We start from the raw sequence: 25,758 nt of genomic DNA on the forward strand, positions 1-25,758 counted from the left end.
GAGACAGTCCAGTTTGGCTAATACACATGGCAGAGGGCCATTATATTCGACACCCAGATGACATCAAAAGCTAAGTTTCAGGCACTTACAGCCCACTCTATTATCCTTATTTAGTATGGACACTTTGACAGATTTTTTCCCCTCCCCTCTTTTTCTGCTTTTTATTTGAAGCTTTGTGCCTCTTACTCCATCCACATTTGTCATCTGAAGAAGTGGTTTGTGCCCACAAAAGCTCATCTATATATTTACTATACTATCTATTTTTTTATTTAGTCTCTCAGGGCATGTCTACATTAGGAAATTATTCTGAAATAAACTTTTCAAAACAATAACTCCCCAAATAATGATTTTGAAATAGCGTGTCCACACTATAGGGAAGCCGCGAAATTAGTCTGAGGCAGGCTCCCTTAATGTGGGTGTGCTATCTCGACTTAGAGCTCCAGGAAGCATTAAGGAGTAATTACGTTGAATGATTCTGGGAAGTACTTATTTCAAAATAGCAGCAATGGAGTGTCCATACTACTGCTTTTTTGAAATAAGTGTTATTCCTTGTGGAAAGCAGAAGTTGTTTTGAAATAACTAGCCCCTTCTTTCGAAATAATGGATTTGATAGTGTTGACGCTCCACTTGTTATTTTGAAATAATGGGAGAAATAATTTAGACCAGGGCTCAGGTACTACAGGACTATTGTTATTTTAAAGTTTTATTTAAACTAACATGGCTTCCTGTCTGAGACCACTAAAGCATGCTGTTACTTTGCTCTTATCTTTTTTAAATGGATTTTGACCTGGTTTTTAAAAATAAACATTTAAGAATCCCGATCCCACTGTGAAATCAATGCCAAAATTTCTATGGACTTCATGGAGGGGCAGGATCTCACCCATGCATACAACTTTGCTGTGAGAGAAAACTGACTGATTTACTGTTGTAAATATACAGAAAATATTGTGTCTATTTTCTCTCTCTCCCCCTCTCTGTCTGTGTATAGACTATAAACACATACATGATTATTGTGTATTAGAGGCATCACATGTGACATTTCGTGGAATGCTGTGCATAGGTCTGGTCATTTCATCTTCAAATAAATAAATAAATACAATTAAATAAAGGTGTCCAAACACAGATAATGCAAATGGCTTGAGGCATCTGAGGCTGACTAGTTTAGTTTAAAGACAAAGCAAATAAAAGGCAAATAAAAGGAGAGGCATTGATAGGGGGCTGCCAGATGGGTGCTAAGCACCCACCATATTTTTTTCCATGGTTGGGTTACTCCAGCCTGGAGTCACTGCCTATGACTGCTGCTGTTGGAAACTGAGTCCAAGCCCTGCAGGACACATGCACACTGAAGTACGGTTGCCCTCCCTCCGCCCCCTCCCCCAGAACAAGGGGCCCAGAGTAGTCACTGTGATTCACCATACTCAAGGAATGGCTCTGGGTAGGGGAAACACTATTTACTGGAACATCAAGTGATGCTGCAGTTGGATTTTAGCTTGAAACCTCTGATGCTTTGACCAGGATATTTTTCAAACTGTCCTCTGAACACACCTTGAGCTCTGGGTGGCCCTCTGGCTCAAGAAACTTAATTCAAAGGGGAAAATCAGCAGGATTCAGGAGTGAAACCTCCATCAAGAGTTCAGCAAGTTCAGACCAGGAAGTTATCCCATTGAGTTACCTGGTTGCTAGGGAAACTCCCCCCTCCTCCCCCCAGCCTCTTTGTGATGTCAGGTTGGTGAAGGACCCATAGCCGGGGCAAGCTGAAGTGCACAGGAGAGGAAAAGGGGACATGTTGGGGCTGCCTGCCTCTCCTTGTGAGATGAAATTTTAAGCAATACTTTCAAAAACATTCCTCTTTATAGCTGGACATTAAACTCTCCTCCTTGTGACAGTGGAAGGAAGGCTGAAGCATGGAAGGTGAGATAGTCTTATTGCAAGAAAGAATATTTTCAGCTGTGCTTTGAAGCAAGTTTAAGGGGACAGTAAGAGCTAGTTTGTGCTTTAGAAAAAATTCAGGTCGGTGAGAGTGAAAAATAAAGAGAAGGGTAAAGTATAGAACATGGTTTTTTCTTGGGCTTTGGGGGGTGTGGGGAGAAGAAGGAATCTGTTTCCTCCTTGTTCTTTTCATTTAATCTACAGCAAAAAGTTGGTGAAACTGCTCCCCCATAAAAATGAGATGTAATCACTTTCCTTTATTTCTTTGCACTTTTATCACCATTAACAGGAGGTTTGGGCTCTGCTGAATCTGCATCCAAATGTCACAGCCCTTTGTCTGGGAGACGTTTCTCTGCTTCTGACAAAGGGCTTAGTTTGCCCTGGGCATTTTAGTCTGCTTGTTAAGTTGGCTCTCTGTATCTTCACTTGGGATGTAAAATCCCATGTAAATGGTTAACTGATTAAATGTGATGTTTAACTGGTTAAGGGGAGGGAGGAGGGAGCAAGGAGGCTGGTGCACCCTTATCCCTCACTAATTAACCAGAACCAGTAAGCATCACCTATTAAGGGTGATGCTTACTAGTTAACCTTTCACATCCCTAATCTTCACACTGAAATTTTGGAAATAATTAACATGCCCGGGAGCTCCTGAGGTGTAAAGATAAAACTCTTGAGTTTTACTAATTTACTAATATGCAGCAAGTAAAGCACAGAGCTTTTCTTGTCTCAAGAGGTCTAAGATTAAAGATTCCCATAGAACACGCTGCAGTTTCTTGTTTCAAGAAACAGTCCAGTTTTGCATCTGTCTTTATTTTACCTTCCAAACAGTGTCAAGTGTTTTCCATTCCCCTGCTCCTCCCCCCCCCAAACACACACACTTTCTCTTAAAAAATAATTACAGACAATGGGTAGTTTTCATTTTTTTAAAAATGTTTGAACCTAGAATAGGCTTTTACTGGTTGGTACTGTAGAAACCATTTCATATTTAGCTAGAAGCCATTCTGTATAACAAAAGCCATTTCAGTTTCTTGTGTCTGCACGTATACTAGGGGGAATGAACTGGCCTTCACCGAGGTGGGGAGAGGCCAGAAGGATGCGCTGTTGGAATGTGTTAATGAACTATTTTGAGCTGAAGCTCGAACTCCCTCTAAACCTGTTTCTTTCTTTGCTGATAATAATTCCTCTTTGAAGTTCGCTTTGATTTCTTGCCCTGATGTCAGACTTGTTTGGTTAAGGGTATAAAATACTAGGATTGATTGTATTAGCAAGCCTCACTGGGCCCGGCTCTGCTGGGACCACGTTTGGCTCACTTTGCTTTTATTGGCCAATAAAACTGTCTGTTTAGCCGCGTAAACTGAGTGAGGCTTTTGCTTCGACAGTACAGTGGGCTGTCCTTGTAATAATAGTCCGACTGTCAAAGCCAGCAAAACCCAGACTTTGTGCTGGCCCCAGTTATGTAATCTAGATAACTGTGACAAAGGGGTCAGTCACATGGCAGGGGCCACTAATACTAGTCGCTGATTGCAGTGTAATTTTTAGGCTTGCTAGGTATCCAGTTTTTTACTGGAACGTCCAATCAAAAAGGGAAACTGGCAGCACTGGTCAGCTCCACTGACCAGGCCGTTAAAAGTCTGGTTGGCTGGAGCTGGCAGGCTTCCTCTTTATCTACACATGGATCCCATCAAGTGGCCAAATGTCCCTTAGCTCATAGATGGAAGGATGGCCATGAGGGCTCCATGCACTATCCCCACCCCAGTGCTGGCTTTTCAGCTCCCATTGGTTGACTAGCTGGGAATCCTAGCTAATCGGAGCTGCAGGGGTAGCGCTTGTGGGCAGAGGTAGGGTGCAGCACTACCTGGCCACCCATGTGCCTACGATCTGAGAGATGTGTTGCTGCTTGTGAGGAGCCACTGGAGTTGAGCATCATCCAGAGCCTCTACCCTGCACCCCCAGAGCCCATGTTCCTTCCCATACTCCTTCCCATAGGTAAGGGTGTTTGGCTTTGTGAGATTAGAAAGTTGGCAATGCTAGTAATGTTACAAAACAGAACTGGCCCAAGCCCCCAAGAAATCTGGAAAAACTGACCACCATCCCGGACAAGGAAATACTTCCCCAGTCTCTGTATAACAATCAAATTCTTTATAAGGGTGAAGGAACTCAGCATAATTTAGGAAAAACATCACAGCAAGCATTTAAAAGTGTACAAACCATCAGTGAACACTAACTTCATAATATATTGGGCACTGTGCTTTGCCTTAGTGTCCCACTTTGTAGTGTGAAAGTCCAACAGGGGAAATGTCTCTTTAACATGCCAGTCCCCTTTCCCTCTTTTGCACTCCACTCATAGTTGGCTAATGTCAGCAAAATCCCAGTCCCATGTTCACCTCCCACCCCTGAAGGAGGGAGGGTACATCAAGCAGTGCATGTGCTGTTCACCACTGTTGTATCTGCTCACTGCTGCCTTTTCTGTTGTTCATCATCACCTCTGCCTCTAGCTTCAACCAGGTTGTGGAGAACCTTGCTGCTACTGTACCTCTGTGTTGCCTTTTACCACAGCATGGTCCCCATGCCCGATCTAAAGGTTCACCTCTCTAAATCAGCTTGTCTGCAATTTCAGCTGCAGTGATTAGTGAGCAGAAACAGGAACTCTGAATTGAGTCTGATCAGCTGTTTTGATCACTGGTAACAAGCATAAAATAGCATTTAAGACTCTGTTCACGGAGTCTACACAACCAGAGAGGAACATCTGTCACCATCCACTCTGATTTTCACTTGGATTGGCATCATTACCTCCTGCTGAGTGAGTGAGGTTAAATTTAGGGTGACCCTTTCAATTAAGGCATGTCAAATGCAGTGCTGCTAGTTTTTAGTTATATAGTAAGGATATTAACATTTCATTATCCCCTTGTCCAAGCCTAACATGAATTTTAACCCAAAAGAGCTAAAATTGATGCCTTTGGCAAGGCAAGTTGTCTGTCTGATCATATAAACAAAGTGGGTGACGATGCAAATACAATCTGGTCCTGTGGTCTTTTCCCCCATTTCCTCAATATAGAGGAGGAAGAACTAATTCTGACCTTGCTTCACCATTTGTACTAATTTGGCACTCAATGTAAGGCAATTTACACATGAACTCACCTATTTGCTTATTGGTACTCATCTCAAAATCTCATGCTTCTGGTGCAGAAAAGAAGCTTCATTCTCTCAACGTCAGACAGACCTTGGCTTTCTATCTGCCCAGGACAAACTAGACAACAAGGCTATTTATTGTTCTAGGTGAATGATTGCAAGGACTAGCTTTATTGGCCCAGTAGGTCTTTGGATGCATCATTCAGTGTTATCAGTTGACATATTCTGCTCCCAGACAGGGTGAGGATCTAGTCTGTGAGAGCACAAGGTACTCTTAGAGATGCATTAATCCTGGACATATGTAAGGTGGCTACTTGGAGACCTGTCCACACCTTTACAAAGTCTATTGCAGCCTTCTTCAGCAGATGCAGCTGTGGATCAACAGCATGGGTTTGTTTTATTTAGACAAGAGAAGACTGAGGGGACACAATAGCAGTTTTCAAGAACCTAAAAGGGTGTTACAAGGAGGAGGGAGAAAAACTGTTCTCCTTGACCTCTAATGATAGGACAAGAAGCAATAGGTTTAAAATGCAGCAAGGGAGGTTTAGGTTGGACATTAGGAAAAACTGTCAGGGTGGTTAAACGTTGGAATAAATTGCCTAGGGAGGTTGTGGAATCTCCATCATTGGAGATATTTAAGAGCAGGATGGATAGACATTTATCTAGTTCGAACTAGGGTGGCTAATGTAGTCATTCTAACTTGCAAATGAAGCCCGGGATTAAAATATCCCAGGCTTTATTTGCATGTTCCCGGGCGCCGCCATTTTTAAATGCCCGGTAGTTCGAACTCCGTGTCCGCGGCTACACACAGCATGGGCTAGGTTGTTCGAACTAAAGCCCCTAATTCAGACTACCGTTACTCCTCATTACAGGAGGAGTAACGGTAGTCCGAATTAGGGGCTTTAGTTCGAACTACCTAGCCCATGCTGTGTGTAGCCACGGGCACGGAGTTCGAACTACCGGGCATTTAAAAATGGCGGTGCCCGGGAACATGCAAATAAAGCCTGGGATATTTTAATCCCGGGCTTCATTTGCAAGTTAGAATGACTACATTAGCCAACCTAGTTCGAACTAGGGTGGTTAGTGTAGACATACCCAGAGGGAACTGGAGAGATATCAGTCTGTGTCACCTTTTATGCCCTCGATTTGGAGCATGAGGTAAGCAACTGCAATGTGCAGACAAACAGACCCTTCTTATCAGAGGCAGCCCTAGACTGGCTGCCAGCAACTGGTGCCCTAAGTGTACCATGTAATCGGCACCCCCCACCTCCAAACCCCTCAATGATTTGGCGCCCCATTTAACTTGGTGCCCTAGGTAACCACCTAGTTCGCCTATATGGACGGGCTGCCCCTGCTTCTTGTTATAAATCTCTGGTCTCAGGCATGTGCATAGCATGTGTATTCATGTGTTGAATATAGATAGCAACCACATATCTTGAAGAACCTCCAGTTACAGATAAGTAACCTCCATTACGCTGGTCAACTAAAATTAATGAGACCATTTGCAGAGTAAAGTGATACTGTAAGTGACAGAGTATGATTTTGGTTATTAATTCAGAACCTGACATGTCCATTTTCTTTTCAATCCACTGTGCAGACTCAGGTGCAATCCAGAGGATGTAAGTTAAGTATAAAAGTAACTTAGCTATGAATTTAGGTGGTCTATAGACATCGGCAGACTTTTCCTGTTATTCCAAACTGTTATAATCAATCTGTAACATGTTGTTTAAGTATTGTTAACCGTGAGTTTTTTGTAGTCAAAAGCAGCTGAATTGATATGCTCAAATATTATCAAAGAAATTGCACGTTTGGGCAGAGACAAAAGATGAAAATTTTCCCTTGAAAGGGAAAAGCTAAAGAATTCACAGTGAAAACAGTTATCAGTGAAAACAGAGAATTAGAATGGAAAATGGGGGATATGCAGCCTTGAGCCTGGTGTTTTCGATTGGTGTACTCTAAAATGTATTTCCTGGTAAAAATTAAATATGCATTTTGCAAAGATTAGAACTAGAGTGCTTCCATAATTCTGAATTACTGTATTTCTGGTGGGAGAGTGTCATAGACATGAGCATCTCTAAAGCACACATATATCTTGCCTGAAGTGGATATGAGGAGAGATTAAAAAGACTTGGACTTTTCAGCTTAGAAAAAGAGGAGACTAAGGGGGGATGTGATAGAGGTCTATAAAATCATGACTGGTGTAGAAAAAGTGAATAAGGAAAAGTTATTTACTTATTCCCACAATATAAGAACTAGGGGTCACCAAATGAAATTAATAGGCAGCAGGTTTAAAACCAACAAAAGGAAGATTTTCTTCACTCAGTTCATAATCAACCTGTGGAACTCCTTGCCAGAGGATGTTGTGAAGACTAGGACTTTAACAGGGTTCAAAAAAAGAGTTCAATAGATTCATGGAGGTTAGGTCCATCAACAGGTATTAGCCAGGATAGGTAGGAATGGTGTCCCTAGCCTCTGTTTATCTGGAAGTGGATGACAGGAGAGGGATCACGTGATGATTACCTGATGTGTTCCCTCCCTCTGGAGCATCTGGCATTGGCTACTGTCGGCAGACAGGATATTGGGCTAGATGGACCTTTGGTTTGACCCAGTACAGCCATTCTTATGTTCTTATGTAACTGAAGATAATTTTAAAATTATTAGTAGTCTGAAAGCTGCTAGATTTCATCCAGTTACTATGAAAAAAAAGTGAGGTTTAATGGAAATCATCATAGGTTTTAAGCCTAAAGATCACTCAGTTAACAAATAAACAGAACACTCAAAATTAAAAGTGAGGGACCTTTAGTTAATTGTCTGAAAGTAGCAAACATCTTGAAGAAATAAGCTCCCTATCAAATGTCCATGTGACACTTGTTCAGTTGAAATAATTAGTTCTGTGTTATGTTGTAACTTGTAAGTAAAACCTTAACCTCAGTAGATGGCATTTATGACATCCATCATCTGGATTTACACTTTGGGCTCATCTAGACTAGGCTAGAGTGTTGAGAGAGGATATGCAAATTCTGCGGGATTCTTCCTCAAAAAATGAGGTTATACGGCTTTTCGACCGGGGGTGGGAGAGGAGGTCTCCAAAAAGGCCGCGTCTAAACTACTTTCGCTTTCGAAAGTGAGATCGGAAGAAGATCTCTTTGGAAGAAGTCCTCTTTCAACACTCTAGCGTAGTCTAGATGAGCCCATAAATACTAGAAGAATTACTCTTAACTGGTAAATTAATTGTCTGCTTGAGGTACAATGATGGAAAATATGTAGCAAAGGAAACTCCAGGAGTTTGGTGTCAGAAATTTGTCATACTCAATCCCTATGGAATATTTGTGTACGGATGTACATACCAGGAGAGGATACATGATGATGGTATGGTTTGGAGTGGAGGATTTATCTGCATAAGTCTGGGATGGCTGTGTTATTCACAAGTACTTGTTTCTTATGAAACAACTGATTTTTACAATTCTGCTGCTTAGGTATAGACCTTGGTTATACTTTTGGTCATACCTTTGTCATCTCTTCTACATTGCACACATTTGGATCTGTTTCAGATAAGAGTGAAAGTAGCTTAAATTGTTTACAGGTACTGTTCTATTGCTCCTGCCCCAGGGAGTTTAAGGGAGAGGGCTGGGGGGCATGATATCACAGTACCTGTAAGAAATGTAAGTGTGGAGTGGAGTGCAGGGGGCTCAGGGCAAGGGTTTAGTGTAAGTGTGAGAGGACTCAGTGCAAGAAGTGGGGATGTGGTAGGTTTAGGAGTTAGGACTCGGTGTGGTGGGGTTCAGGAGTCAGTGTTGGGAGGGTAAGGAGAGGATCAGGGCACAGGGTTGAGGTGGTAGAGTGCAGGAATCAGGGCAGGGGGCTGGAGCCATGGGGGGCTCAGAGTAGGAGGTTGAATTGTGTGGCGGGAGTGCAGGTGGCAAAGGTGCCCTTTAGGGAGGATAGGCCCCCTCCATGCCTACCGACAGTGCTTGTGACTTGCTGTTCCCCTTCCATCACTGTCAGGGAGCGAGAGGGAAGTGCACAGCATGGGTCACTCACTCCTCTGTCCCCTCCCTGCACTAGGCATGTGGGGGAGGAATGCAGGAACTCTGAGTGCTTTTCTCTCACTCCCTGACAGGTGCAGAAGGGGAACAGCAAGCAACAAGCAGCATTGGTAGGAAGGGGGGAGGCTTCAGTCCCTCTTCCCTCCCTACTGGACACCTGGGGGACCGGCTCAGGCTGTGTCATTGACAGCCAGCCCCTTTTACCTGCCTGCTGCTTAGCATGGCAGCCTGCAAGACAAACCTGGTAGCCCAGCGGGAAGCGCCCCAGCCAGCTCTTACTAGAACAGCGCAGTGGGATGCACCACCTTAGTTGTGCTTCTGGGTTCAGATTTGTTTATGTGTTTTTCAAAATAAGATTTCTGTGTACTTGCATTCCTTGTTAGTTCCATGGGCTGTGTCCAGACTCAGGGGTTTTTTCAAAAAAAGTAGCCTTTTTTTGAAAAAACTTCACCTGCGTCTAGACTGCAGCCGCGTTCTTTCGAAATTAAATAGAAAGAACAAGGCTTTTCTTTCGACGGCGGTAAACCTAATTCCACGAGGAAGAACGCCTTTTTTTGAAAGTGCTCTTTCGAAAAAAGGCGTTCTTGAAAGCATACAGGGCTTTTTAGAAAGAGAGCATCCAGACTCACTTGCTGCTTTCTTTTGAAAAAGCGGCTTGCTTTTTCGAAAGTTCCGCGTGCAGTCTAGACGCTCTCTTTCAAAAGAGGCTTTTTCGAAAGATACTTTCGAAAAAGCCTCTTTCGAAAGAGGCTTGCAGTCTAGACATAGCCATGGTTACTAATTTAAGGGAACTAGGTGCATAGTGATTCTGGCATCAGTTAATTCCCAGTTCCATCAATGATTTATATACAAAGGGAGCCTTTTCCCTCTACTCTCTCTCTAACCTCAGAGACAAGAGCTGGGAGTGTGATGTAGCAACAGCAGGCCCCAGTGATTAGAGGAGTAGTGGGGATAAGGACCCTGGAATATTACCTCTCCACAGTGAAAGATCTCCCTGCTTGGGTTAATGTTGGAAGGGAAAAGAGAAGTGAAATGTGAGATGCTGCTGTAACACCTACTACAGCGTGATGGGACATGAGTCCCCAGGCAGAAAGGTTTAAAAGCCTCCAATTTAAAATGTCTTTTTGGTTTGTGGCATACTCTTCCCTCTGAGATCTTTTTAAAAGTGGGTTGTGTAGTTGTACATAAGGGCACGTTGTTAGCTCACAATTTGCTTGTTATGGGGTATAACCACCACACTAGTTCTGAAAGCTCAATTAACCCACCTACTGGCACCTGCTAACTAGGTCAGTTAACAGGCCCACATGGAAAGAGGTCAAGGTTCCTTGGAAGGATGGAGAAAGTTCAGTTGGAGAGAGAGAGACTCAGAAGAGAGGCATTTGAGAGCACCAGTTCTCTGAGAACAGAAGAGAAGTGGGAATGGGAGTTAGCAACTGTGGTCCTCAAAACAGGGCAAGACCCCAGGAAGAGTTCCCTGGGGTATTGTCATGGCCAGCTGAGGAAATGGGAAGCTTGTGAAGGACTAAAATTCAAGCTCAAGAAAGGAGCAAGTGATATAAGTTTGCTCTTTTGGTTTGGGACCTGTTGGAGAATTCCAGGGGAGATCCTGTGAGCTGGAGCCCAGAAGAAAGGAAGAACCCTTGAGGCCTCGAAAAGCGTGAGTGCGCATTTACACAGCACACTTACCCTGAAATAAGCTACACAATTTGCATAACTTATTTCAAGGCTATTTCAAAAGAGCTTATTTTGAAATTTGGCGCTATCTACACAGTGCCAGATTTTGAAATAAATTGCTATTCCAACAAGTCTCTTAACCCTCATGGAACGAGAGTTACAGGGATGCTGGAATATCATGCCCATTATTTCGAAATATATTTTGAAATACCGGGCGCGTTTAGAGATACAGAATTGCTATTTTGGGATACTTCCAAAATAGCCCTGTGGACTAGACATAGCCTGAGAGGAGCACAGGTACATGGTGTGCCCAGCAAAGGGCTAATGGGAAAGGATAGGCTCAGACAGGAAGAAAACTAGGAAACAAGCAGGGCCTTGACATGACATGACAGACTTTTCCTGCCTATTGCAGGGTACGTGGGCTGGAAACCAGAGAAGCAGGGTGTGAGGGGGGAGGAGGAAAGGACTGTGTTCCTCTGTAGTCAGTGAAAAGGTGGTGCAAAGACCCTGAAGATCAGGGCTGGAAGGACTACTGAGTCAGGACTCGGGCCATAGACTCAGCTGGATGCCATGGGACTATTGGTTGTTGGAGGTTTAGTGTCCCTGCAATACAAGGGATTTCAAAGTGACCAGACTGGGAGGGCTGAGTCACAGAAAAAGCTAGACCATTGCAGGGCCAGAATGAGTGTCAGTACGCAAGGAAAGTTTGAGGGGTCAAGCAGGCCAGTGAGTCATTCTTCTACAGTACATGTGGAGAGTGCAGTCATAGCAACAAAAGGTATATAGGCTAGAGAAGCCTCAATGTACAGTACCAATTAATAACCATGGTTTATAGATGGAGTAAGAAAAGGAGACAGAACCTGCTTCCTCAGCTTCTTGTAGTGAGCCCCCTGTGAGCTGAGTTAAATTAACTTCCTTTGTAAGCTTAGCTAGAAGACTCTAGATCTTTATCTCATTTACACTAAGACCCCTTTATACTAACAGAGAGGTTTTAAATGGCCAATAGTGTAAATGAGAATCAGGCCCTCTAGTCATACGTCCCTGAAAACTCCTTCAGATATGCTGTGGTAAGTGGGGCAGTATCATTGTCAAACAAGAATTTGGGTAAATGTGCCTTTGGAACTTTTGGGGAGAGGAAGCGAGACCATCTGCTTTACTTGTCACAATTCTTGTTTGTTTAAGACATGTATTGCCAGAAATGTGGAAAGATGGTGTACAACGACAAGTGAGAGAGTAATTTTCACACTGGACTTATCAGAAGCATGTGTTGCCCATCTGTGTAATTCTCATTTTATGCAAATTTAGGAAATATAGACTTACTGTCCCAGGGTAGTTCTGAACATAAGGTAGTGGAACGCCCCATCATACCATATCACCAGAAGGCCTTCCTTTGGCTGTGTAATATGCCAGTAAAGAATGCTGCTTTCCTGAAGATATACATTATAATAAGTGTTTATATTTGGGACCAAAGTAAGATGCTTTTTCAGAGCACCATCAAACACTTCAAATCTATGCTTATGTTTTACTAGAAGTGCAACCGGATGCCAGAGTTCTTTTGAGCCACTCTAACAGTTGATATAGCCCTACATAGAGCTGCACACTGGTTCCTGTTAATTCATTGTGGTAGATGGTTTGCTAACTTCCCCCTCAATATAAAAGAAGTGGGAATGACTTTGTCAGAGAATATGGGCATATGAGTCTTTTGAGAAAATGGCCAAGTCTCTTGGAGAAGGTTTGGGTTGGAGTTCATGCTGTCTTTTACCTTGTTAATAAAGTCAGGCTCCAGGGAGGGATGAGTTTGGGCTTTTACACAGTGTTTTCTCTTTTACACAGCAGGATGAAAATGCTACTGGTTTGCAGAAATTTTCCCTGGTGATGTCTGCCATCGGTATTTTGGCTTAAGAAGTAATTATTAGAGGGAAGTGAAAAGTTGCCAACACATTGTTTTCGGTTAACTTTGTCATTTCCCTATTCAGGTCTTGTCTGTGTACTGCAAATAGATTTTTAAAAAAATCATTGCATCTATTATTTGTTCATAAACTTGCCCAACAAATAATTGTTAATCTATATCATTTCCCAGCAGGTCACTGCAAATTTAGCTGTGTAACTTAAAGTGTCCTGTGTGTGAATAATCAGTCTCCTTTGACTACCTTAAGGCTTACGTGCTGCAATGTTTGTGGGAATGAGAAAGACAAAAGGTTCCAAATGTATTGAAACTAAGGACTTGTCTGCACTGGTACATTTTGTTGCAAAAAACTGCTTTTTGGTGAGAGTTAATTGTGAGAGTGTTTGCACTGCAATGTGACTTCTGTTGGGAAAAACACCCAGTTTTGGTGACGACAAACTTTCACCCCGTGAGAGACTTTTGTATTTTCCCCTCCCTTTATTATCAGCAAAGAGCCAGTGTGGGCTCTGCTGTTTGTTTTGTCCAGAGAACTGGCTTCTGCCAGTACCCCACAATACTTATCCTGATGAATACTGAGTGTTTTGTGATCTCTGCTGTCCTGCAGGCATGCACCCCTTCCCTTTCAAAGCTTCAGGAAGGATCTGACAATTGAGTAAGCTACTCTATTGGGGAATAAAGGGCAAATCATTAGAATGCTTCTGTTCTGCCCTACTAGGAACACAGCAGCAGGTAGTCTGCTGCTGCAGGGGGAAGGCTGGAGAGACTGCTGTGCTGCTTTGACATTCTTCAGCACATTGAGCTCGCAGAGATGCAACGGAATCCCAAGAAGCACAGGCCTTCCCACAACACTGCACTGTGGGATACCTACCCATATTGCTTTGCTCTATCTGTGGACAGGTACTAGCAATGTGGCCATGAAATGTCAACAATGGGAGGAAGAAAAACCGTTTTGATCAGATTTCACTTTTGGTGGCTTTTGCATTAAGGATGTTAAGTGACGATTAATTTACTAGTGGAGTAGTCAATGGAATTTCCATTGACTACTTGACTAATCAATAGGCACTTCCGCAGTCCTCCTTTGAAATGTACAAGAGCCCCCGCTGGGGCTTTGGTACATTTCAAAGGAGAAATGTGGAACTCCGCATGCAGCTCAGGGCCAGTGGGAAGTTCCACTGACTCTGGGCAGCACATGGCGTACCAGCTTTGAAATATACAAGCGTCCCCAGTGGCAGCAAGGAGGGGGAATTAGTCCTTAACATCCCTATTTTGCATATCAACAACACTTTTGTCACCCAACCTTCCCAGTGTGCGCATAGCCTGAGATGTACTTTGGAACTGGGAACAAACATTCACAGAAATTTATAATCCCAGCTTTCCCTGTTGTGTAAAAGACTTTGAGGAGCTCCCTTTTGTGCTTTTGAAAATCTTCCCTTGGAGGGGAGGTGTCAGGAAGAGACAGAGGGTGGCGTTTTGGGGAAGAGGTGGAGTGGGGGCAGGGCCTGAGGCAAAGTGAGGGATCAAGCACCCCTGGGAAATCAGGAATTCAGTGCCTCTCGTATGAGTACAAGACAACAGAGCTGTACTTAGCATGCCTTGATTGAGAGGAAAAACTTAAAAAACAACAAATAGTTTAGTAGCACCTTAAAGATCAATAAAACATGTAGATAGTATCATGAGCTTTCGTGGGCACAACCCACTTCTTCAGATGACCAGAGTGTTGGAAGAAGAATGGTCATCTGAAGAAGTGGGTTGTGCCCACAAAAGCTCATGATACCATCTACATGTTTTGTTAGTCTTTAAGGTGCTATTTGTTGTTTTTATAGTTTTTCGTGTTATAGACTAACTCGGCTACCCCTCTGAAGCTTTTGATTGAGAGGGTCACCCTACACTGAAGCTCACTTATTAAACAGCAGTAGGGACAATAAATCCCAGTGAAAGATGGGGTGTGTGTTTATGGTCCTACCTGATGACCACACAGAGTCTACCCTGAGTCCTACATCCCATGTGGCTCTCCCCTCTCTAGTGTTTAAAATGGAGCTGACTGGACACATTTGAGAGTCTTTGTTTCTATTCATCAATTACTAGAGCTGAAAACACGGATGAGTAGGTCTAGTAGTGACTTAAGCCTTAGACCTGGTGACAATATGGCAGTAAAAGACCACAAAGAGGTAGTAGCACAAAGATTCTTCACTGCTCACTGAAATCAGTAAGAGCTGGGCTAAGTTGCAGAACCCAAGAATATGGACCACAGACATGGCAGTGACTGACAGCAGAGATGAGTGGTGACAGAGGTAGCAAACCTAACACAGCAGCGAGCCAGTGCAGAGGCAGCCATGGAGGCATAGCTCCATAATCTCCCAATGCTTTCCCAGTGTGAGAGATGGTCCCATCTGAATGTATTTTTGAACACTGGATCTTTGCAGATTAAGAACACCCAACTTAGAAGGAAAGGAGAGTGGTGTGTTAAAAGGAGTATTTATTCATTGGACTTTCACACTGCAAGATGGGAAACTGAATCAAAGGACACTGCCCCCAAGGTACTGTGAGGTGTTTGCTTTTGGATCAAGGTTGTGGGGTTTTCCCAAATGAATGTTGCATTCTATTCCTCTTTTAATAAAGGCTTTCTTTTGTTATGCACAGGCTCAGTGCGGGTAAGCGAGGATGTATCACCCCTTAGGGGTGCCCAGCAGGCATGACTGGTTATCCCACTATTACTGAGCAGAGGCTTGAGCTGGATCTGTTTTGTACTGTTAAGAGGAACCCCTAGGGTACGTCTACACTTGCTGCCTAGTTCGAACGAGGGATGCAAATGTAGCCGACCGAAATTGCTAATGAAATGGGGATTTAAATATCCTACGCTTCATTAGCATAATCTCGCCCGCTATTCCACTCGCCAGCTGATTCGAACCAGAAAGCGCGCTCCAGAATCGTTAGTTCAAATTTAAATCCCCGCTTCATTAGCAATTTGAGTTGGCTACATTTGCATCTCTAGTTCGAACTAGGCAGCAAGTGTAGACGTACCCCTAGATATTGAACCCAAGCATTTTGAGGGGGGGCTCATCTCTATAGTGGATTCAGTTGAGCCCACATAGAATGCCTCAGGTATCCCTGTTATTAGAAGAGAGTTCTTAGGGTCAATATTAATTCATTCCCTTGCACTAAACCTCTAATACAGGGGTCTCAAATTCCCATCCTAGGGGCCATCCCCATCTACAGCAATTGCACAATCTAGCCCAGTCCCAACAGGCTGGAGAAGCTTGTCCCTTACCATTCCCTAAATATTTCCCTTTCCTGCCACCACTTTGGCCTCTCTCCCCATGGCACCCCATTCCCTGAGGATGTGGACTCAAGGATTATCAGGGGGACCTGGCACAGCATAGCAGCAGCAGGCAGGCCCCATCACACTCCCTGAGGTGGCAGGAGCCACAGGGAAGCAGTGCACACTGGGCGGGTGCACTCGCTCCACTAAGATTTGCTTCTGTCACCATGGGCTCCTGTCACCATAGGGAGTGCGGTGGGGGCCCAACTGCTCCGCCACGCTACACCAAGCCCCTGGTAATCCTCAAGATCGTGTCCTTGGGGGATGGGGTTCCATGAGGAGAGAGGCAGTGGTGGTGCGGCTGGGGCTTCGGGAATGGTAAGACACAGGCCCCCCTGCTGTGTTGGGACTCCTGGGTTGGATTGTGCAATTGCTCCAGCCGGGATCGGCCAATAGGCTGGGAGTTTGAGACCTCTCTTCTAATATGTATGCTTCCATCATACACACTGCAGTTTCCTAAAAATATAACAAAATGATTCCCCAAATTAATGGTTTATCAAGATGTGCTTGTGAGTTGAACTGACCCAGGCATCCCAGATCAGCCCTCCAAAATACAAGGCTTCTGCCAGGTGGAGCCAGCAGAAACAAGGGTTGGGCCCAATATATAAGGCCCTCTTTATAATACAAAACAGACTCCCAGTGTGACCTCAGTTAAGTGTGGTTCTGTGCCTCAGTTTTCATCTGTAAATTAGAAAGAATAGCACTCCACCACCTCATAAGGTTGTTGTGAAGATAAACTCACTAAAGACTCTGTGATGCTCAGATACTACAGTAATTAGAGCCATAAAAGCACGCTAGATAGCATGCAAGCAAGTAAATAAAAATAACTAATGGGGCAGTGAAGCATATTTTGCATAAAGGGAATATGTAATGTGCCTGGTGGAAGTAACATCTCTGCATACCGGGTTCCCAGAGATTTTCTATTATCTATTGGTGTGAAACATATGAAATGCAACCACACCAAATAAAATGCTATTTTCTATAGCATCTCATGTATTTCCAGTTTCCTAAAGTGCTTCCCTAAGTAATGATAGAAATGTAGCCGTGTTAGTCTGGTGTAGCTGGAACCAAAAACAGGACTATGTAGCACTTTAAAGACTAACAAGATGGTTTGTTAGGTGATAAGCTTTCGTGGGCCAGACCCACTTCCTCAGATCAAATAGTGGAAGAAGTGGGTCTGGCCCACGAAAGCTCATCACCTAATAAACCATCTTGTTAGTTTTAAAGTGCTACATAGTCCTGTTTTTTGTTCCTAAGTAATGGTAATGATGTCTATATGCAAATGTGTCAGTCATTCTGCACTCAGAAATAGCTTTAAAAAAAAAAGCCTTGGATATTCAAACTTCTGTTAGGAGTCTGTGAACTAGGAACATGGTTTAGTTCTTTGGGTCTGCTCTGTACTCTTTTCACATAAGAATGGCCATACTGAGTTAGACCAAAGGTCCATGTAGCCCAGTATCTTGTCTTCTGACAGTGGCCAATGCCAGGTGCTCCAGAGGGAATAAACAAAACAAGTAATAATCAAGTGATCCATGCAGTCCCTGTTGCCCATTCCCAGACTTATTAATCTCTCCTTATATGGCAGCCATTCCATACCACTAATCATTTTTGGAGCACTTGTCTGAATTTTTTCCAATGCCAATATATCATTTTTGAGATGAGTCAACCACATCTGTACACTGTATTTAAGATGTGGACATACCATGGATTTATATAGAAGCAATAAATATTCTCTGTCTTATTCTCCCTTTTTAATGATTCCTAACCTTCTGTTTGTTTTTTTGACTGCCACTGCACATTGAGTGGATGTTTTCAGAGAAGTATCCACAGTGACTCCAAGATCTCTCTCTTTTGAGTAGTAGCAACTAATTTAGGCGCCATCATTTTGTGTGTGTAGTTAGAATTATGTTTTCCAATGTGCGTTACTTTGCATTTAGCAACATTAAAATTCATTTGGTATTTTGTTGTCCAATCATTTAGTTTTGGAAGTAACTGGTGAGAATTACTTCACAAAGTACATGGGGAAGAGCTGTGCAAAGAACCAACTTCCGTTTCAGGTTGACCTGATCATGAATGGGAGCTGTAAAGGAGAGCCTGACTTACCTGGAAAATGAGGAAAGGGTTAAACTAACCTTAAGCTATTCTGTTCCTGAGGGAGGAGGCTGGGCATTAAGCCAATGAAATGCAGATAAAGAATTTCAAACTGGGGGAAGCAGTCTCCTCTGTCTGAGAGAGGGAAATCTTCTCCAGGCACAGAGGAAAGAAATGAACTGCCCCCAAAACAGATCTCCTGGATTCATCAGAATGTGCGAGTAGGAAAAAATTTAGGTAATCTGTCAGGTTTATTGTTTTTCTTGTTTGGCATTGGGAAATTATGTCTGAGCTGGTTACATGCCTTTTGTTTTTCTCTCTTGTACCCATGAATCAATCTCAGGAGAATCCCTGAGTTTTGTTTCAATTCATGGCTTTTTAATACCAAATTATTTACTATGCTTGCAATAATAGTCTTGTTTTAATAATAAAAGTATTTCCTCTTTGTTGTTGTTGTTGTTCTGTTAACTGGTATTGGTTGTTCTTTTGTGTCCTTAAACTTAAATGCTTGGCTGCAGACACGTTACCAGAGAAAGCACAGGTTCATTATTCTCTGCAACAGTGTTCTTGCTTCTTTTTTCTCAACTTCTTGGGGAAAGGAGGTTGAGGGTTTTGCTCTTAGGGAAGAGATTCCAAGTGATTTCTTTCCTGGAAAAAAGGGGGTACAATTTGTATGCTTGGTGGTGGCAATACTGAATGGATTTCAGGGGAAACTGAAATCAGGAAAACTTTTTTTTTTGGGGGGGGGGGGAAGGTGGGAACTGCAGAGATAGGATCTGATAGTGGTTTTATTCTACTAACCGGCCCCCCTTACCTACACTCGAAATACCAGGTTGGGGAATTCAGCTGTGACAGACCCAAACTGAAAAGTTCTTGGATTTTCTGTCAAACCAAAAAGGTAGCTGTGGTGCTGGCAGACCTCTTTTTTTCCAAAACAATTTGGAAAAATTTACAAAATGTTCTGGTTGACCCAAATCTACATTTTTCAGAGGAAAAATTTTCCGATGAAAACATTCATGAGATCTAATAATGGAATTTTTGAATTGTAGCTCAATAGTAGCCAGAAATCTTCTGAAATAACTTGGCTTTCCTCTGAAATTCTAATCATGCAGCAGAATTCATATTACTAGGAGACAGAAGTAGAATTCAGTGTATTGGCATTTAACAACTGGCATTTATCTACATTCTCTGGTTGCATGTTTTAATCAAAAAATCCTCTATGTACAAGACCTTAAAATATCTTTGCTTCCTTTTGCAAGGATATAGATAGGTCCCATAACCATCTACCCCACACCTGAAATATGAAAACTATATACTACAACAACTCTAGAATTCTTACACATTGCTTGAGGTAGGTAACAGCTTTCACACTAGAAGTACTTTAATTTGAGCACTTAAAAACAAAACAAAAAAATTTCCAACATATTGCTGTCATGAAAAAATTCCATGTGTGCCGGGGGAAAAAAAAACAACAGCAGCATATGGTTGGGTGAGGTGTGACCAAACTGAACATGTTTATCACATTTTAAACTTTTCTTTTTACAGACTTATTTTTTTCCCCCAAAAGTGTTCTGGGACAAAACCTGGAATCATCTAAAATTCTGCATTTACAGAAATGTGACTCTGGTGTGGGTAACTGCAAAGTTCCTCTTGTATAAACTACAGCTTAAAATAAGAGACTGACATTTCATCTTTACACAGAGATCATGCACAAAAGAAACCAAAAGGACAAATGGTAAAGAGAGAGGCAAGCTGTCCCAGAGCTGTGCTTTTGGATGGAAATGGTGCTGAGCTCAGAAAATAGGTGAACAAAGGTACTTGAACTTTTTGTGATTACTGCTGAGAGAGCAGGTATCAGAGCCACTTACATGACAGAACCAATTTAAAATAGACTAGCATGGGAGAACTGTGTTTCATAGTGAAAAGTAGCCTCTGGTTTTGCAAGCATAGTTTGGCCTGCAGTTAACTGTGGATGCAAATGCTGGAATGTCTGGCCTAAATGTTCACAAGTGACTAGTGATTATGGATGCTTCTGTTTTTGAGTGCCTAACCTGAGCTGGTCTGATTTTCAGATAATGTTCAGAACACCAATATCAGAACCCATATGGTATCCTTCCAGAGATATCTAAAAACTGAAGCACACAAAATTGCTAGTCACTTATGAAAATGTAGGCCTCTGTGTCTAGCTACATGACTTATGTTTACACATCCACACTTCAACACTGGAGGTTGGGTGAAAACTCTTTAATTTTAAAAAAATGTCTGGACAAACACGAGACAGAATGCCAGATCGCTCAGTAACTTCTAGGTGGCACCAGTAGCATCATCTCTTATTAGAGTTAGGACTGGGATATGGGCACTTGTGGATAGTGATTGGTGCACTCCGGAGCAAAACTGAAATCAGGAATTGAAGCTGAATGTTTGAACTGGCTGGGTTCCCTGGACAGGGGGCAAGGCTTGGTCCAAAGCAGGAGCAGGAGCAATCTCAGCCATGTGCTTTGAGCAGACACTGAACTGCTGCTGCTAAGCGAGCCACTTTACTGACTCTCCCATGTAGCCAATCAGGCTGGCTATGGTCGGCAGGTTGCCTGGAGATTGGCTCTGCTGCAGGCCCGTTTCTACGGTTTCTGATAACTTTTGTCAAACATTCACCCTTTGGGTTGCAGTTCTCCATGCTGGGGGGGTCTACCACAGTCTGACTTTTGGAAACGTTCATCCAAAGCGATTCTACCACTTCCAAGAATGAGCTTAGAGAAAAATACCTTGTTTTGCCAGTGTCACGTTATTGGATTTTAAAGGTCATTGCTGCACCCATGGGGGGGAGGGGTGCCCCCAAAGTCTATACAAAGAGGGCCATGTGGGGTGTCACATGAAAGCTTGTGTTCTACTGATTCTGTATATGCTATTCATGTACTTGTGTGATATCTTTATGTGAAGTTATAAATATGTACTCTGTGTTGATGCTGGAAAATTCTCTGTCTGAGGCAGAACAATGTGCCAGGAATGTTTGTTCAACGGCTATGCTGATGAGCGAGGCTCCAGGGACAATAGATCTCTAAATGACAAAGACACACCTGGGGAATGAATATGGATGCCTGCAGACCAGCCAGAAGAATGATTGCTGGCTTGGGACACAAAGATAGACCACTGACCATGTGACCTGCGACAGCTTGGAAGATGCCAGGAGAAGTATATAAGTGCCATGTGGCACCCTCCAGCCTTGCAAGGAACAATGAGCCAGGAAGAACCATGGACCCGTCCTGACATAGGATGTACACCAGAGACTTTTAAGATAGCAGTTTATAACATCTCTGCTAAAAGCCTGTATCAAGAACTGGGAGACTCGATGCATGTAATGTATTCTCCTTAACATTACTCTCATGCTTTTCTTTCTTTTATTAATAAACCTTTAGATTTTAGATTATAAAGGATTGGCTCAGCATGATCTTGTGGGTAAGATCCAGAGTGTAAATTGACCTGGGAACTGTGGCTGGTTTCTTGGGACCAGAAGAACCCGTTCGGGGTAGGTGAGATTGGGGTCTGATTGGGGCACAGGAAGAGCTGGAGTGTCAGAGGGGTTTTGCTCGTGAGGCTTCTGGCTGGCCAGATTGGCAACTGAAGTGCTCGGTGTGACTGGTTTGTGGCCTGTTTGGAAAAGTCTTCAGTCTGGGGCTGTAAGGAGCCCCGAGTTTGAGCAATTTACCCTCAGCAGACACCCTCAGCTGTGCCCCGACCCGGCCCAGTCTGTCACAGCCAGGTTTTAAAAAAATCTGGTGACCTTTTATTTGAGAATTCTAGAGTCCCTGTGCTTTGGAGCAAGGACTTGGAGCATGGCCTTTATGTCAATGGTCAATCTTTTGCCCTCTCTCTGTGAAAATCCAGCCAAATATGACCAAGTTATAAGCCTTTGAAAAATCACAGTTAGCATATGCTTAACAGAGACTTACTAGAGTGTGGCTCAATTTCCTGAAGAAGCTTTTCATGCTGAGCATGCTCAATACCAGGCAGCATAGACTGACCAGGACTTTCCCAGCAGCTGTGGATGAGAACTGGGCACCAGAATGGAAAGCAACGAGCTTCAACCTGGGCGCCTCCCTTCAAGCTCTTTGCAGGTTCCTACCAGAGTGATCAGGGAAGGCTTGGACGAGAAATCTGAGGATTGGAAATGGCTAGATGAGAATGGAACTAGGATGAGTGGCTAGTACGAAAGGGTCGTATTAAAGGGGATGTGGCATAAGGGATCAAGTTGTAGGGGAACAAGCAGAGGAGTCTGTGCTCCCTAGCACATACTTTGCTCCAGAACCTGTAACAAAATCTAAGATTTTTGAGTCTCAGAATCCCTTTGCTGTCAGTAAAGATTTATAAAACTCAGTAGCAAAGATTGTGTGTGCCCTTCTAGCAGGAGTCCACCAAGAGGATAACAACCTGGTGTCAGTTACTCAGAACAAATAACAGAGCTCTGTGTGATGGATATAAAGGTTCTAATGCAGCTGATGATCCACACGGGTGTAAACATGATGCCACAGGATGGCCCTTTTTTCAATTTGCTTTTAAATACCTAGGAATTCACCGCTCTTCTCCCTCTTCCTCCACAACAAACTCCAAACACCATGCTCCTCCACACACACACACACACACACACACACATACAGTGTTAAAAGACTATTACTAAGTTTGCAAAGTCAAGTAGGAAGATCTAGAATAGTTAGGAAAAAGTTAGGAAATCTAGAATAACATGTGATCATGCCATAAAGGACTGTATCATAATATGTATGCACAAGGACAGCTTAAGGTTGCACAAGCAACTTTCCTTCTAGCATTGCCCAAATGTTTAGTGCTTGCATTTGGAACAGCCGTGCTCTTTTAACATAGCTGTTTTGTGTGCAATTCAAATATAAGCTAGTAAAACTCGCTGTGCACGGAAGTAAAGAGATGTGAACAGAACCTCTTGCATCCTTATATGGTCACTTGAATAGTTTGGGATATGGATGTGTAATGGTTTCAGTCTGGCATTTGGCTCAGGATTCTGAATGGATTGCAATTCACTCTTTTTCAAGCTGTTCTATACAGCTGCTAAGAAGTACCAAAGATGTCCCTTGAGCCTTCCCAGTGCCCAATCCTAGCCCAGCAACCTGTCAGACAGCCCAATCCCAGGCTGCCAACCATGATTGGGAGGAGGGGAAAGTGCTTTTATTACTCTGTTTTCCTATATTGAGCATGCAGAAAGGGATTCCTAGGCAGATGATTCAAGGGAAAACAGCTGCTGTGTTCTTGATTCTCTAGGTCTTTTTAATTTTGCCTACTGTCCTCAACATCTTACTGCTCCCAGATGCATACTGCATGCTGGCATTTAGACAAATAGCAAATATTATTTTATAAAGCTTCATTGGGAACAACTGGAAAATATGGCGAGTTTTGTTTTCTGGGAGAGCCAGGTGGAAGGTTGTTGAATATGTGAGATCATGGTCTAATCTGCCTTGATATCTACTACAAACAGGCCACCAATGATGGGTTAAGGGGGTAGCTGCCCCAGGGCCTAGTGATTGTGGCAGCAGCTGTAGCGAGCACCAGGCCTTTTAAATTTCCACTGGAGTGCTGCACGCTGTTTTCCAGGCAGTGCTGAGGGCTGGTGGAAAGAGGTGGGCTGCCCCCTGGCCCTGCCTCTTCCAACCAAGGCCCTACCGCTTCCAAGAGCATGGAGCTGTCCCCCACCTTGCCCACAGGCCTGGCACAGCTGTCGGTTCCTGGACCACAAGCCCTTGTGAAAAAAAGTCTTCCATTTGCTTTATTGCCCTGATCCCTAAATCTAGCAGTAGGACTCAATGTGTCCAACTCTCATGCTATTTGATATTTGCCTTAGTCCCAATCCCAGGAGTCATGTGCTTAGGCAAGACTCTGACTTCATTTTTAAACAAAGGTATCTCACCTTAATGGCTGGAGAGAAAAGCTGGAAAATGTGAATCCTACAGCTCAAGATACAGAGAATAAACAAACAGGGTGTGTCTAGACTACAGGGTTTTGTCGACAAAAGTGGACTTTTGTCGGCAAAACTATACCTGCGTCCATACTGCCTTTGAGTTATGTCGACATAACGTCAACAAAACTCAGCAGTTTTGTCGACGTATGTAAACCTCATTCTACGAGGAATAATGCCTTTCATCGACAGAGTTCTGTCGATAGAAGGCATTATTGTATCTACACTGTCCTTTGCATCCACACTGTTATGTCGACAAAGCGGCTTGCTTTGTCAACAGAACTGGATGTAGTCTAGATGCTCTATGTTGACATAAGTTTGTCGACAGATTCTGTCAACAAAACTTATGTTGACGTAAGCCTGTAGTCTAGACATACCCACAGAGCCCACAATGTATTTTTTAAATCTCATCTTAAGCCAATTTCATGATCTTTTCGGGGCTCAATTCATGATTTTTGAGCATTTTTGACTGGCATTACTGGGACTGCTGTGTCCAGTGGCAGCTATAGGGCAGGGTGAGTGGGGCGGCCGCCCCGGGCCCCGCGCTTCAAGAAGCCCCGCACATGCGCCATGGCACCACAGCACATGCGCCGTGTCAAAGTGGGGGCCCCGTGAAATTGGGCTGCCCTGGGCCCCGCAAAATCCTCCTCTGCCCCTGGCTGTGTCTTATACCTCTTGCATGTAACAAAACTGCTGAGCTGTCCCCGACGGCAATAGAATGATAGCAGATATCTTGTATAGTAGGGTTTCTTCCTGGAGAAACTGAGCAGTACATCTATAGCTATGGTTAACTGCTATAGTTCTGCTGGTACAGTCCCCTATTTACACAAGTCTTTCTGCACACAACACCTCCATCAGATCTGGCTGGTGCTTGAGTACTGATAGTAATTATACAAATGTTCTGAGCTTGGTTCTTTATAGTTCTCCCATGATTTTAATGTGGCTACTAATTAGGTCTGGTTATTTGGACTGTGTGCTAGATCTTTTCTCTCCTTCTGCCTCCTTATCCTTTCCTGCCCTTCTGTAGAGCCTATTAAAAAGGAGGATGCCTGGCTGTATTTGGAAGAAATGGGGGTTGTTATTTTTTTCAGGTTTTGCCAATTTCTGTGAAGTTTCCTGGATTCCCCAGTTGTGTGTGTGTCTCTCCTGCATGTCTTCTTCTTGCCTTGCAGGTGCATTGCACACCATGACGTTCGTGGCTGTTCAAACTCTGGGAGAGCAGGGAAGGAGAGGGGATGGAGTGCGAATCAGGAGTTTTGTGTGCTCCAAAAGTTCAGCAAGGAGGGGGAGGAGCAGGTAAGTGTGAAGCTCTGGTGGCCCAATTCATGAGAAGCACACGAGGGCGGGGGCGCAAACAGAAGGTCTGTAGGCCACAGGTGGGACCCCAGGAGGCTGTGGATTGCTGCAGCTCTCTGAACTGACAGAGGACCACTCACGTGGCCCACTCCCTATTTTTGGTTGCCCATCGCTGCTTTACAGAGTGGGGTTTATTCACTACTTATACAGAGGTAAGTCCTGGTCAGTTTCCTTCCCAGTTCCAGAGGCTACAAACCTCCTCCCATAGCCGGGCTCTACTTCAGACTATCTCCCTTGCACTCTCCTGAATACAAGTCCCTCCTGCTCCCCCAAGGAGAGCTAGAATATAGGGCTTGTCTTCACCTCGTAGAATTGGTGCCAATGCAGTGGTGCT

At 43.6% G+C, this 25,758-nt stretch overlaps 2 long non-coding RNA genes across 2 annotated transcripts in view; one reads left to right on the forward strand and one right to left on the reverse strand.

Moving 5' to 3' along the window:
• Positions 1 to 1,749: 1,749 nt before the first annotated feature.
• LOC142827052 (uncharacterized) lies at positions 1,750 to 21,506 on the forward strand. Its single transcript, XR_012901422.2, has 3 exons — positions 1,750 to 1,911; positions 19,796 to 19,908; positions 21,083 to 21,506. It is a non-coding gene; the product is annotated as an uncharacterized LOC142827052 (long non-coding RNA).
• LOC112544222 (uncharacterized) overlaps positions 18,345 to 25,758 on the reverse strand; it is a 38,933-nt gene continuing 31,519 nt past the window's right edge. The window contains exon 6 of the long non-coding RNA XR_012901423.2: positions 18,345 to 18,742. This is a non-coding gene — a long non-coding RNA (uncharacterized LOC112544222). The remainder of the gene's footprint in view (positions 18,743 to 25,758) is intronic.

This window comes from Pelodiscus sinensis, chromosome 2 (assembly GCF_052426305.1).
Source record: "Pelodiscus sinensis isolate ZL-2025 chromosome 2, ASM5242630v1, whole genome shotgun sequence".
Classification (NCBI taxonomy): Eukaryota; Metazoa; Chordata; order Testudines; family Trionychidae; genus Pelodiscus; species Pelodiscus sinensis.